The sequence below is a fragment of the Euleptes europaea genome, chromosome 3, assembly GCF_029931775.1.
Source record: "Euleptes europaea isolate rEulEur1 chromosome 3, rEulEur1.hap1, whole genome shotgun sequence".
NCBI classification, from domain to species: domain Eukaryota; kingdom Metazoa; phylum Chordata; class Lepidosauria; order Squamata; family Sphaerodactylidae; genus Euleptes; species Euleptes europaea.
Window position 1 is genome coordinate 83,484,427 of NC_079314.1, and position 3,092 is coordinate 83,487,518.

At 44.9% G+C, this 3,092-nt stretch overlaps 1 non-coding gene across 1 annotated transcript; it reads left to right on the plus strand.

Moving 5' to 3' along the window:
* The first annotated feature begins 292 nt into the window (after nucleotides 1-292).
* Nucleotides 293-364, plus strand: TRNAD-GUC (transfer RNA aspartic acid (anticodon GUC)). The gene has a single exon. It is a non-coding gene; the product is annotated as a tRNA-Asp (tRNA).
* Nucleotides 365-3,092: the final 2,728 nt, after the last annotated feature.

The window sequence follows — 3,092 nt, forward strand, 5'->3', positions numbered from 1 at the left end:
GGCTCCGCTCCGGACTGGTGCTCTCGAGCCAAGTCAGCGCGTAGTGATGGATAGTCGCCCGGCTAGCCGGCCGATCCCGGGGAGCTGCGTGAAGAGCGCCTCTGGGAGAGGTAGTTCTTGCAAAGGGTAGTTCTTGCTTAGCGCTTTGTGAAGATTGGACTACTATTCCCATGATGCTTCGCGGGAAAGGCTACTGTCGGGATTGGTCGAATAGTATATGAGTGTGTCGGCAATGTCCAATGGTTGAAGGAAAAGTTAAAGGCTACGAAAGGAAAAATTTTTTTAAAGTAAATCCTCGTTAGTATAGTGGTGAGTATCCCCGCCTGTCACGCGGGAGACCGGGGTTCGATTCCCCGACGGGGAGGTGCTTGTTTTTCCCCCTCCAGATTATCTGTCATTATTTCGTCTAAGCATTCTCCCCCTTTCAGTATTTGCCCCCAATTTTTTCCCCCTCCAGATTATCTGTCATTATTTCTCCTAAGCATTCTCCACCTTTCAGTATTTGCCAATTTATAGAATAAGCGTTCAGTTTTCCGCTTACAGTTTCCCCAGTAATACCCAGCTATATAAAGCTCACATGAATGAACGTGCATGTGTCAACTCACCAGTAATTTCCCCCCCCCAAAAAAAAATCTCTGGGAGGTTCATATCAAGGGTTGCCATAAAAATTACAGTGTTCTGATTATCTTGGTTTAAGTACCATATTTAGTTTTCTTTTCCAGGAATCTGACCTTTTTCTTTTGAAGTCAGATGCTTATAGTGGTAATGAGTTCCAAGCACTAATGCTACTCTGAGGTCAATTACTGACAAATATCTTTTACATTTCAGATGCAGACTTGGGTCTAAGCAGAGAGCTTCGAAACCAAAATATGGTGTCACTTTTGGGGAAAGTTACCCTGATTCTGGTTTTCACAAACTCAGACGTGATGAACGATTGTCTGCTTTTATGGAGTTGATTAAAGATAGTTTAAGGGGCCTAAATCCAGAGCCTCCCTTCCCCTCTTCAACGAATTTTTGGTATATAGATGCTTATGCACAGTATAATATGCACAGTGAAGCTATTGCTGCCCCAGTAGATCTTTGGTTCACAGCCATCCTGTTTTGTTTGAGTTACGTCAGCGTTGTGTTCTTTTCATGGGGATAATTTTGACCCTACTGAAATCAACTAAAGGAGCAGGCACCGACTTCTTCCTGGGGTCTGCAGGGAGGGAGATTTGTAACAGAAGGCTATTCCACTTGTTGTTCGAGCTGTTCAAAGGTATGCTTGTTTAAGATAGTTGACTGCCATAAAGTAAGACACGGTCCTTGACTTGCCACCCCCGAAATTTTGCAAAAGCAAAGTAAACTTCATCTGGGAAGTATTCTACTCCTTAGCAGTTGCTTAATTCTTGCTTTCTCAGGCATTAGTTGTTCAACGATGGTGTTGAAATCTCTGTGATTAGTCTGCTCGTCTTAAAACCAGTCTTTTCAGTTCTTCAGGTTTGAACCACAGTTCTTCAAGATTATCTCTTATTTTTTTCCCTTGTGGCAAAAGCCATCATTGCTTTGTCCCCTCCTTCACACGAGAACACATACTGCTGGGGAAGCAAACCACCCCAGAAACCAAGTCTGCCCAGTAAAAGGTGCTTGCACAGGGGACTACTTTTACCTTTAAGCATATCATATCACACACTTTGCATTTTCCTTTAATTTTAAGCCTTATAAACTCTTCAGATTGTCAAGAGTACTGTAGCTTCAGGACTTGAGTTAGACACAAAGAATGCTTGCGATTTTTCTTTCCCTGTCCCTTTCAGGAGAGCCACCAATGAAAATCTGCAAGCAGAGTTCTGCTTATGGAACGGTGCTTTCCCCCACTCCCCTTTTCTCTTGCACCCTACTGCCCCTTCCAAATGCTGCCCCTTGGGTTCAGGTGACCCCCCCCCCATGAGGTGAGGTTGCAGCGGGAGATGGAATTAGTAAGCATTGTCTCCTTCTCTGTTGGAGTAAGGAATTCGGATCTGGAGCTCAAAAGAAATTATTGTTCCCACAATAATATGCAAGTATATCTGACTAAATTGTGTCCACATTTAATTATTCAATCTTCCCTCCTTCCTCACTCCTGCCCCTCAAAGGTTTCAGTAAAATACTTTACTGACAAGTATATAAAGACATCTATTGTTCTAGCAAAATCCACTTGTTTTTGTTCAATGCCTTCAAATCTCACCTCCGAGGTAGTATTTATTCATTCACGTGTGCCCTTCAGCCCCCTGGTGGTGAGTAAGAACCACTACATGGAGGTGATGCAGAAAGGCTGCTGTAATCAGGGAAAGGTTACATCATCTGAAGAAGTGACTTGTGACTTGTGAAAGCTGGTATTGAAATAAATATTGTTAGGGGGCCACTGGACGTTTGATTTATTTTGCAGTCCTAAGGACACCTGCTGTTATCGGAATAGCCCGGGCTAGCCTGACCTTGTCAGATCTTAGATGCTAAGCAGGGTCAGCCTGCTTAGTATTTGGATGGAAAACCACCAAGGGAGTCCAGGGTTGCTGGGCAGAGTCAGGCAATGGCAAACCACCTCTGAACATCTACAGCCTTGAAAGCCCTACAGGGTTGCAACAAGTGAGCTATGATTCGATGGCAAAACAGGACACTTTCCTTGTATTAAGCCCCATTGATTAACATGGAATTTTCTTCTGAGTAGCCCTGCTTATGATTGTTCCCCAGTAAACCTAGTTTGCCCTGACCTGGATGGCCCAGGCTAGCCTGATCTCGTCAGATCTCAGAAGCTAAGCAGGGTCAGCCCTGGTTAGTATTTGGATGGGAGACCACCAAGGAATACCAGGGTTGCTGTGCAGAGGAAGGCACTGGCAAACCACCTCTGTTAAGTCTCTTGCCATGAAAACCCCCAAAAGGGGTTTCCATAAGTCGGCTGCGACTTAACGGCACTTTACACACACTAACACAAACCTAGTTTAACAGTGGTGGACAGCAAAAGCCTTCTAGGCTCTTCCAGGCCCTGACCGAAGCATCTGCTCAACCTAGGGTTGCCAGCATCCAGGTGGTGGCTGGAGCTCTGCTATTACAACTGATCTCCTGGCGACAGATCAGTT